The following is an 11398-nucleotide window of genomic DNA, read 5'->3' on the forward strand; positions in this document are numbered from 1 at the left end:
AAACCAGGAGTGGATTAAAAACACAGAAAGGATCTGTTCACACAATGGTGAAATTGAGTGGATGGCCGCCATATAACAGTAAATAACGGCCATTATTTCAATATAACAGCCGTTGTTTTAAAATAACAGCAAATCTTTGCCATTAAATGACGGCCATCCACTCAATTTCAACATTGTGTGAACAGATCCTTTCTGTGTTTTTAATCCACTCCTGGTTTTGGCTGCAATATGAGGACCACAATACTGACTGAAATATACGTAGTGTGAACCCAGCCTCCATGTATACCACATTTTGAATCTATCGATACCAAATTTGAGTTTTTTTTGTTTTTTACTCTTTTATCTTTGCATTGCCATATCCTAAATCCTATAACTTTTTTTATTTTTCCTACTTCCTTGTATACCTGTAACGTATATGAAGAAAAAAAAATATGTCAGCCTAAGCTCATGCAGAAAACATTAGTGGTGCAGGACTGTCCTTTTAAAGTGTACCTGTAAAGTTTTATGAGAGATGATTATAGTGAAGCACTGTGCACAATAATCATTTTTCTAAATTACTTTTATTCAGCATATAAATATCTATATGAAGAAAAAAAAAAAAGTTTAAGCAGCATTTTCGCTTTCACACAGCAGTAATTTGGTCAGTTTTTTTCTTTTACCAGTATTTATAAATCGAAACCAGAACATAGATCATAGTGTGAATCTGTATACATTCTCTCTGTTTTTGATTGGTAAATACTGAACAAGTTACTGCTTTGTGACTTCAAGATTAGTTGAGAGTTTCTGGATGACATCTGAAGCAGTCGATTTATTGCTGTGTAAGAAAATGGAAGTTTGTCATCTGATGCAAATAGGATGAAGCGTAAAAGCTGATGGAATAATAGACTGACCAGAGCTACAGCATGCATGCTCGTCGATCCTTTCATATGGGAGACTCAGGACTCTCATTCAGTAGTGGGAACCACAGGGATCAGACATTTATCTTCTTTCCTGTGAGGCGTTGGTCTTGGGAGAACACCTTTCAACACATTGCTTCAACTGCAAGGAACCAATCTCTTTTGAAACTCGCTAGCCATGATCATATAATCATCCTGCTGATCAAAAGTCAAAAAAGGTGCAAAATTGGTGGAAAGTTTTGGATTATTCATTATACTAGAAAAAGGGTAGCACAAGGCCCCAGTCAAATCACTGCTGGTATATGTCAGAATTACCTCAAAAGGTTATTTCAATGCATACCACAGCATTTCTGCAGCATAGCCAAAGATTTTAATAGACCAAATCTAAGCCACCAGTGACTATCTTTGGTCTCCTATGTGTATGGGTATGGTAGACTTACAAAGTGCATCCTTCATCCTTTAAGGGAGTTGGCCACTTTATAGTAAAAATGTTTAGTGTACAGTATGAGTAACTGTACTTACTGTATATACTGACAGCAGCTTCCTGTATACCTCATAGAGCTCCTCCTCCAGGCTGTGCTGTCCTGCTCTGTGGCGATTCTGTTAATGGAGGAACATGTGACCATGCCCAGCCCCCAGTGTCCACCACTGAGCCTGTATACTGTATGTCTATGGAGGACACTGGGGGGGGGGGGGGTCATGGTCAAATGGTTCTCCATGTTCGGCCATCTTATGGACAGACTCACCATAGGGCAGGACACAGCACAGCCTGGAGGAGGGGAGTCTGATTTTAGCTCTATGAGGTACACAGGCAGCTGCTGTCAGTAAGTACTATAATAAGTTACTAATACTATACACCGAACAATTTTACTATAGTATACTAAGTATACTATATACTAAGTCTCTAACCCCTTTATGGCCTAAATAGCCTGGTCCTAAAATTGTTAATATCTAATACCCTCTAATATCTAGCAATACAGCCAGAGAGTTAAATGATAAAATTCTGGGTGTCAGCAGCTTTCACAGTGTACTGTTTGGTACAGCTCAAATTCAACTTAAAGGACAACTCCCACGAAAAGTAATATAACTTTGTAATGTGGTTAAATACCCGGTCTGGCCCCCTTCCCCCACTTTCGGATCCCCAACCTCCCCCCGGAAGTTAAAGAAATTATACATTACCCATTACTGTCGCCACCGTCCTTGTCTCCCGGGCGCCATCTCGTGACGACGACATCAGAGCCGGAGGGCGGTCCAGGTCTTCTTCCTCCTCGGCGTCTTCATGGACAGTGAATGGGATAGAAAAGGCTGCTGGTGCACATGCGCACCAGCAGCCTTTTCATTGGCTGGAGCGCATCACATGGCTTCCAGCTTGCTCAGCCCTGATTGGCTGAGCTTGCTGGAAGCCATGTGATGCGCTCCAGCCAATGAAAAGGCTGCCAGGAGCTCCCACTAGTGGATGTTGCAGGCAGAAAGCATTTTGTCAAGTAACTGTGGCTGCTTCTTTTGAATACAACCATATCTGCATATAAACAGGCCTCAGAAGCCCCTGGGACTTATAGCAGGTGCTATGTCTGTTACATTTTTAGTTATGCTTATAGTAAAATGTTGTTGCTATACTGGCAGATTTGGCCCATGTTCTATCTATAGGAAGCCTTGTCTGTGATTTAGGTCAGTACCATGCTGACGCCAGACAAGCGTATCTTCAGATTTTTCTTGTTTTCCTTTGGATCTAAAAAAGCCGATTATTTATTCAGGTGCAGCAGAGATCTTTTAACTCACCATTTTCCCATATAGCTGGAACGTGCCAGTAACTGTAGGCCATAAAACAAAGCAATGTTACTGTCCCAGACACAACTGTTTAGTTAGCGTCTTCCTGCACAGCTGTAAATTCCCTAGCTGTAAATAGTTTGGTTGTATTTTATTAAGATTAACAGAACCATGAAGCGGGGGAGGGATAATTGAAAATTGGCAAGCAGGCCACATGTGTTTTATCCGGAGGAAAATCTTACTTAGCAGCTATTACATTAATAAAGCTGATACACTGAAATGTCACTAACATAATGTGTATGATGGCGGATAATAATCATAATGAAACTGATTGGGGTTAATTCAATTTCTGAAAAAGTCCCGTAGGCTCAGACATGGAACGGCAGGTCACACCAGGTTAGCAAACTAATCTACAATCATCAGTCAGACTGAAAGCAAAAGTCTAAAAGAAGATGTGTATTAGATTAGCAGAAAAGGACTAAAAGGAGTCTATAGCAGGGCTGGGGTGGGGATAGGCAAGGTAGGTGGTTGTCTAGTGGGCAACATGGATTTATAAAAAATTGTATACTTTAAAGTGTCACTGTTGTTAAAAAAAAAACAGTTAGTACAGGCGATTTTAAGAAACTTTGTAATTGGATTTACTAGGCAAATATGCCATTATCTGCATTTAAAAAGCCTTTTCCCAGGTCTCCCCCCTCCTTTCCTTTCTGTCATCCACTGCTCAGAATCAGGAAATCTCGACTGTTTTACTGTCTGTGCTATGGAGAGGTGAGGAAGGAGGAGGAAGGAGCGAGATTAGTCGCCAGCAGAGTAGAGAACAAAGGATTACACAGTGGGGGAGCTATTCAGAGTGCTATTCAGAGGTCAGAGAGGTCAGTGGTGTCATCAAAGGAGATAGCCGGTCATGTAGCTGTAAATTAACTCTTTGTTGTCCTGTTTTGGGTCCTCATCTCTCCCCTCTCCATAGGAAAACCATGAAGACAGGGGGAGAGCTTCAAACTGCTTTTTTATGACAAAAAATCATTTTTCGGCTAATAAACCCAATTACAAAGTTTATTAAAATCACCTGTACTATTGATTTCTGTAAAAAAAAAAAAAAAAAAAATTAACGACAGTGACATTTTAAGGTGCTGGGATCCAAAGAGTACTTTCCCTAGAGAAGTATGCATTGGTGTTGTATTGCAGCCTTAAAGATGGCATTGGACTGGTGGTCTGTGACACGAGGCCAGTGATCTGTGCTTCCTTATAATGAATTGGCTGATAAAAGAATAAGTAAGCAATGAGGGAGGGAGAGTTAGCTAAAGCTCATGCATTGAGTACTAAGGTTGACAGAAACACCAAGTAGGACAGATTCAGACCCTTACTACTGTACTTATTCAAACCCTAACCCATGTCTTCAACCTATCACTAAACCACTGGAGTCTATTCTTCTTCACAACTATCCTTAAAGTGGTTATCCAGCGCTACAAAAACATGGACACTTTCCCCCCTACTGTTGTCTCCAGTTCAGGTGCAGTTTGCAATTAAGCTCCATTTACTTCAATGGAACGGAGTTTCAAAAAACCCCACCCAAACTGGAGACAACAGTAGGGGGAAAGTGGCCATGTTTTTGTAGTGCTGGATAACCCCTTTAAAGGGAATCTGTAACTAGGTTTATTTCACCTTAAATGAGGGCAGCATAAACTAGTCCAAGAAATGCTGAACAGATCAGTATATTACTTACATAATTCTGTTCAGCTGTTCTCCTAATATGCAGGAGAATAGAATTCTTGCCACATCCCTCCCCCCGCCTTCCAGCTGCTGTTAACGGACTATACACAGTATGGATAGATAACTGCCAATCAGCAGCTGGTGGGTGGAGTTTTCTGCTTCTCATGAATTTCAAGGACTACTGGGCTCATGTACATAATGGAGAGGACTACTTATTGTCCATGTTACTTAGGAGGATATCACTGGATCAGCTGCACAGAACAATGTAAGTGATATATCATTCTGTTCAGCTTGTCTGTCACTAGCTTATGCTACCCTGAGATAGGTTTATGCTTTCCTATCTCAGGGTAGCATAAGCTAGTGACAGAGAAGGTGAACAGAATGATGTATCACTTACATTGTTCTGTGCAGCTTGTTTAGAGATATTCCCCCTAAATACCAAGGATTCTGAGCACTGCACACTTGTCCTCTCCATTGTGTGTGTGTGTGTGCTCAGCAGTCCTTAATACTCATTAGCACTAGCTCCCTCTGCCCACCGATTGCTAATTAGTAGTTATCTAGCTATACTGTGTGCAGACAGATAGCTGCCAATCAGCAGCCAGAGGGTGGAGGAAGTGGTGGAGCACAAAGCCCATTCTCCTGCATATTAGGAAAACACTGTTCTGTTAAACATTTCTGTCACTAATTTATGCTGCACTCATTTTAAGTCTTCCAGATAAATAAATCAAGTGGGGGAAAACCCCTGTTAGTGGGAATCCGGAATAAAAAACAACAACAATAGTAAATCTGGACCAGTGTGTGTGTGTGTGTGTGTATCCAGCATTCTACTGTATCACATTAGAACTCACTTCAGTTACTTACGTATGTGGCTTTTCACTTTCTATCAATGTAAAAGTCATTAGGGCCATGGCTGGTATTAAGATGTAACTTGAATATCACTTTTACTCCTTTTGGCAACAGTTCCACTTTGGAAAGGATGTGTAGTGAATGGTTAGCACGTCTGTTGTGGGGCTTGGATTACTGTAACTAATGTGCTCTTAGAGGAACTATTTGTACTGTATTCGGAGATATATTGCAACTGTAGAACCAGGCTGAAAGCCTGCACTAACTCATAGAACATTAAACAATTTTACAGCTAAATACTGCACATAATATGAAGGAATGTTTCCATTTAATCCACTTTTATTGCCCCAGTTTCATGTAAAATAGAAGCAAATCCAGCAAGTGTACAAACTGCATTTTGTATGGTTTTATTGCAGGCCTTGGAGTCTGTATGGTTCACAGGATCACACAGATTGTGTTTTTAGTCTGTAACTGGGGAGACAACAGTGAAAATATATATCGTGGTGCAGTGATAGACCCTGTGGTACACTGTAGATTCTGTTTAGATGAAGGTAACCTGCTGATAGCCCCCTACTGCGCACGGGGCACGTAGGAGGAAGGTACACTACCGTTCAAAAGTTTGGGGTCACATTGAAATGTCCTTATTTTTTAAGGAAAAGCACTGTACTTTTCAATGAAGATAACTTTAAACTAGTCCTAACTTTAAACAAATACACTCTATACATTTCTAATTTGGTAAATGACTATTCTAGCTGCAAATGTCTGGTTTTTGGTGCAATATCTACATAGGTGTATAGAGGCCCATTTCCAGCAACTATCACTCCATTGTTCTAATGGTACAATGTGTTTGCTCATTGGCTCAGAAGGCTAATTGATGATTAGAAAACCCTTGTGCAATCATGTTCACACATTTGAAAACAGTCTAGCTCGTTACAGAAGCTACAAAACTGACCTTCCTTTGAGCAGATTGTGTTTCTGGAGCATCACATTTGTTGGGTCAATTAAACGCTCAAAATGGCCAGAAAAAGAGAACTTTCATCTGAAACTCGACAGTCTATTCTTATTCTTAAAAAATGAAGGCTATTCCATGCGAGAAACTGCTAAGAAATTGAAGATTTCCTACAACGGTGTGTACTACTCCCTTCAGAGGACATCACAAACAGGCTCTAACCAGAGTAGAAAAAGGAGTGGGAGGCCACGTTGCACAACTAAGCAAGAAGATAAGCACATTAGAGTTTCTAGTTTGAGAAACAGACGCCTCACAGGTCCTCAAATGGCATCTTCATTAAATAGTCCCCGCAAAACACCAGTGTCAGCATCTACAGTGGCTGCGGGATTTTGGCCTTCAGGGCAGAGTGGCAAAGAAAAAGCCATATCTGAGACTGGCCAATAAAAGAAAAAGATTAAGATGGGCAAAATAACCCAGACATTGGACAGAGGAAGACTGGAAAAAAGTGTTGTGGACGGATGAATCCAAGTTTGAGGTGTTTGGATGACAAAGAAGAACGTTTGTGAGACGTAGAACAAATGAAAAGATGCTGGAAGAATGCCTGACGCCATCTGTTAAGCATGGTGGAGGTAATGTGATGGTCTGGGGTTGCTTTGGTGCTGGTAAGGTGGGAGATTTGTACAGGGTAAAAGGGATTCTGAATAAGGAAGGCTATTACTCAATTTTGCAACACCATGCCATACCCAGTGGACAGCGCTTGATTGGAGCCAATTTCATCCTACAACAGGACAATGACCCTAAACACACCTCCAAATTGTGCAAGAACTATTTACAGCAGAAGCAGCAGCTGGTATTCTATCGGTAATGGAGTGGCCAGTGCAGTCACCAGATCTGAACCCCATTAAGCTGTTGTGGGAGCAGCTTGACCGTATGGTACGCCAGAAGTGCCCATCCAACCAATCCAACTTGTGGGAGCTGCTTCTAGAAGCGTGGGGTGCAATTTCTCCAGCTTACCTCAGCAGATTAATAGCTAGAATGCCAAAGGTGTGCAATGCTGGAATTGCTGCAAAAGGAGGATTCTTTGACGAAAGCAAAGTTTGATGTAAAAACAATGTTATTTCAAATACAAATCATTATTTCTAACCTTGTCAATGTCTTGACTCTATTTTCTATTCATTTTACAACGTATGGTGGTGAATAAGTGTGACTTTTTATGGAAAACACAAAATTGTTTGGGTGACCCCAAACTTTTGAACGGTAGTGTATGTGCCTTATATTCCTCCTATGCACCGTTCCGGTGCTGTTAGCAGTGTAATCCTCGGTCTAGAGCAGGGTTTCTCAACCTGCGGTACGCGTACCCCAGGGGGTGCGCGGCGCAGGTTGAGGGGGTACACGGGTAAGGGGGGAAAAAATAAAATTTAGTTTTCAGTGCCGGGACACTGCTATCACTCAGCAGTGTCCCGGCACCGATGCCCGCTGCGGCTCCGATCTCCCTCCCAGCTGCAGCAGCTCTGTACACTGGTGATGCTGCTGAGAGGAAGAAGAGTAGTGAGAGCTGTTCCATTTAGCCGGCGAACACGCGATGTGCCGGCAGTGACATCCCCCGGACTCCGCTCAGCCCTTGATAGGATCCCGACTCCCCTTCTCTCCCGGACCACACTCTGCGAATAGCGGCAGCCCGCCCTCCCCTGGCTCATTATCGATCGGGTCCCGGGATGGAGGGCGCCGGTGCTATGCGCCCTCTGTGTCAGGGGTGCAATCACCAAGCGCCGCATAGCACGTCCGGCGCCCTCCATCCCGGGACCCGATCGATAATGAGCCAGGGGGAGGGCGGGCTGCCGCTATTCGCAGAGTGTGGTCCGGGAGGGAAGGGGAGTCGGGATCCTATCACGAGCTGAGTGGGGTCCGGGGAATGTCACTGCCGACGCATCGCGTGGTCGCCGGCTAAATGGAACAGCTCTCACTACTCTCCTCCCTCCCAGCAGTATCACCCACCCGCGGGTGCTATGGGGCGATTGCGCCTCCAACAAACCCTCTCTTCTCCCTCCCCCACTCCCTCCTTCACCTCCTCTCTCCCTCCCCCTTCTCCTCCTCTCTCCCCCCCTTCTCCTCCTCTCTCCCCCCTTCTCCTCCTCTCGCCCCCCCTCTCCTCCTCTCCCCCCCCCCCCGTCTCCTCCTCTCTCCCCCCCTCTCCTCCTCTCTCCCCCCTCTCTTCTTCTCTCCCCCTTCTCCTCCTCTCTCCCCCCTTCTCCTCTTCTCTCCCACTTCTCCTCCTTCTCCTCTCTCCCCCCTTCTCCTCCTCTCTCCCCCTTCTCCTCTTTCTCTTCCCCCTTCTCCTCTTTCCCCTTCTCCTCTTCTTTACCCCTTCTCCTCTTCTCTCCCCCTTCTCCTCCGCTCTCCCCCCTTCTCCTCTTCTCTCCCCCCTTCTCCTCCTCTCTCCCCCCCCCTTCTCCTCTGCTCTCCCCCCCCTTCTCTTCTTTCCCCTTCTCCTTTTCTTTACCCCTTCTCCTCTTTCTCTTCTCTCCCCCTTCTCCTCTCGCCCCCTCCTCTTCTCTCCCCCCTTCTCCTCCTCTCTCCCCCCTTCTCCTCCTCTCGCCCCCTCCTCTTCTTTCCCCCGCCTTCTCCTCTTCTCTCCCCCCTTCTCTTCTCCCTCCCCCTTCTCCTCCTCTCGCCCCTCCTCCTCTCTCCCCCCTTCTCCTCCTCTCTCCCCCTTCTCCTCTTCTCTCCCCCCTTCTCCTCCTCTCCCCCCTTCTCCTCCTCTCTCCCCCCTTCTCCTCCTCTCTCCCCCCTTCTCCTCCTCTCTCCCCCCTTCTCCTCTTCTCTCCCCCTTCTCCTCCTCTGGCCCCCTCCTCTTCTCTCCCCCCTTCTCCTCTTCTCTCCCCCCTTCTCCTCTTCTCTCCCCCCTTCTCCTCCTCTCGCCCCCTCCTCTTCTCTCACTCTCTCCCCCCTTCTCCTCTTCTCTCCCCCTTCTCCTCTTTCTCTTCTCTCCCCCTTTCTCCTCCTCTCACCCCCCCTCTTCTCTCCCCCTTCTCCTCCTCTCTCCCCCCTTCTCCTCCCCTTCTCCTCTTCTCTCCCCCCTTCTCCTCCTCTCGCCCCCTCCTCTTCTCTCCCCCCTTCTCCTCCTCTCTCCCCCCTTCTCCTCCTCTCTCCCCCTTTCTCCTCTTCTCTCCCCCTTCTCCTCCTCTCGCCCCCTCCTCTTCTCTCCCCCCTTCTTTTCCTCTCTCCCCCCTTCTCCTCCTCTCTCCCCTTCTCCTCCTCTCTCCCCCCTTCTCCTCCTCTCTCCCCCTTCTCCTCCTCTCTCCCCCCTTCTCCTCTTTCTCTTCCCCCTTCTACTCTTTCCCCTTCTCCTCTTCTTTACAGCTTCTCCTCCTCTCTCCCCCTTCTCCTCCTCTCTCCCCCCTTCTCCTCCTCTCTCCCCTCCTTCTCCTCCTCTCTCCCCCTTCTCTTTCTTTTCTCTTCCCCCTTCTCCTCTTCCCCCTTCTCCTCTTCTTTACCCATTCTCCTCTTCTCTCCCCCTTCTCCTCTTTCCACCTTCTCCTCTCTCCCCCCTTCTCCTCTTCTCCCCCCCCCCTTTTCCTCCTTCTACTCTCCCTCCTTCTCCTCTCTCCCCCCCCCCCCTCTACTCTCCCCTTCTCCTCTTCTCCCCCCTTCTCCTCTTCTCTCCCTCCTTTTCCTTTCTCCCCCTTCTCCTCTTCTTTCCCCACCCTCTCCTCCTTCTCCTCACAAGTGACCCCTCTACTCTCCCCCTTCTCCTCTTCTCTCCTCCTTCTCCTGTTCTCTCCCCCCTTCTCCTCTCTCCCCCCTTACCCTCTTCTCTCCCTCCTTTTCTTTTCTCCCCCCCCTTCTCCTCTTCTTTCCCCATCCTCTCCTCATTCTCCTCACAAGTGACCCCTGAGATAAAAAAAAAAAAAAAAAGACGTCACTTGTGAGTCACTAAATGATGTGTTTTTTTTTCGTAGAAAGTTTTTTAGTAGGGGTGCCCCAAGGTAAAAAGAAATTTCCAAAGGGTGACCCCATCACAGACCTCTCTGTTCAGCATTAATCAATAGCAACATCAAATCAACCATCAAAACATCTGGCTACATAGCGAGGTATCTGACTACATGGGGAAGGTATCTTTTTTACATGGGTATCTGGCTACATGGGGGAGGTATCTGGCTACATGGGGGAGGTATCTGGCTACATGGGGGGAGGTATCTGGCTACATGGGGGAGGTATCTGGCTACATGAAGAGGTTTCTGGCTATATGGGGGAGGAATCTGGTTATATGGGGGAGGAATCTGGCTACATGGAGAGGTATCTGGCTACATGGGGAGGTATCTGGCTACATGGGGAGGTATCTGGCTACATAGGGGAGGTATCTGACCACATGGGGAGGTATCTGACTACATGGGAGAGGTATCTGGCTACATGGAGGAGGTATCTGACTACATGGGGGATGTATCTGGCTCCATTAGGAGGTATCTGGATACACGTGGGAGGTATCTGGCTACAATGGGGGAGGTATCTGGCTACATGGGAGGTATCTGGCTACATAAAGAGGTTTCTGGATACATGGGGGAGGAATCTGACTACATGGGGGAGGTATCTGGCTACATGGAAGGGTATCTGACTACATGGGGAGGTATCTGGCTACATGGGAGGAGGTATCTTACTACACGGGGGAGGTATGTGGCTCCATTAGGTGGTATCTGGCTACACGTGGGAGGTATCTGGCTACATGAAGAGGTTTCTGGCTACATGGGGGAGGAATCTCACTACATGGGGCAGGTATCTTTACCTACATCGGGAAGTAACTGGCTACATGGGAGGAGGTAACTAACTACATGGGGAGGTATATGACTACATGGGAGGTATCTGGCTACATGGGAAGAGGTATCTGACTACATGGGGGAGGTATCTGGCTAAATGAAGAGGTATACAGTATGGCTACATGGGAAGGTATCTGGCTACATGGGAAGGTATCTGGCTACATGGGAAGAGGTATCTGACTACATGGGGGGAGGTATCTGACTACATGTGGGGAGGTATCTGGCTACATGGGAAGGTATCTGCCTACATGGGAGGTATCTGGCTACATGGGGGAGGTATCTGACTACATGGGGGAGGTATCTGACTACATGGGGGAGGTATCTGACTACATGGGGGAGGTATCTGACTATATGGGGGAGGTATCTGGCTAAATGAGGAGGTATCTGGCTACATGGGAGGGTATCTGACTACATTGGGAGGT

This window comes from Dendropsophus ebraccatus, chromosome 12 (genome assembly GCF_027789765.1).
Source record: "Dendropsophus ebraccatus isolate aDenEbr1 chromosome 12, aDenEbr1.pat, whole genome shotgun sequence".
Lineage (NCBI taxonomy): Eukaryota > Metazoa > Chordata > Amphibia > Anura > Hylidae > Dendropsophus > Dendropsophus ebraccatus.